Source organism: Tupaia chinensis, unplaced genomic scaffold (assembly GCF_000334495.1).
Source record: "Tupaia chinensis unplaced genomic scaffold, TupChi_1.0 Scaffold000314_1, whole genome shotgun sequence".
NCBI lineage: Eukaryota > Metazoa > Chordata > Mammalia > Scandentia > Tupaiidae > Tupaia > Tupaia belangeri.
Genome location: NW_006159807.1, coordinates 1115942 through 1116560, shown reverse-complemented (window position 1 = coordinate 1116560; position 619 = coordinate 1115942).

Here is a 619-nt window from a genome sequence, read left to right as displayed (position 1 = left end):
CGCCACTGCTGCCCCGCTGCATGTTTTGTTTTCTGGCCGTTGTTTGCAGAGCTTGTTGATATACCCCACTCTCAGACTGAGACCTTGATTCAGCCGGTTAACTACTATTTCTTGCTCTTTTGCACCTGGGCAAACTGCGAGCTGCTCTACTTCTCACTTTCTTCCCTTTCTGCCTCAGTTCTCCTTAAGACATTTCTTCAGCTGTCCTTTAGCTCCCTTCATAACTCTGTGTGTGTGTTTAGGGATGCTATTTTTAATCCAGTATTATAATTGCCATTAAGCTGAAGCTATTTCTCTGTCCCAGTGAATAAATGATACATAGGAATATTTCTAGGCAATGAATCACCCTGTACTCATTTTTCTACATAGTAATTTTTTAATATTTATTTTAATTTTATTTTTATTCATTTATTTTAATTTGACCAGAAAGAGACACACAGAAAGAGAGAGAGAATGTGAGAAAGCAAGCTACCAGGTCCAGGACTATGAACCATGGTTGGCTATGTGGGAATGCCCAGCACCTTAACAACTAGGCCACCTGCTGGCCCCTCTACATACTAATTCTTGATCAATCTATTATCTTTTTTTTTTTTTTTTTTTTTTTTTTGCGGTATGTTTG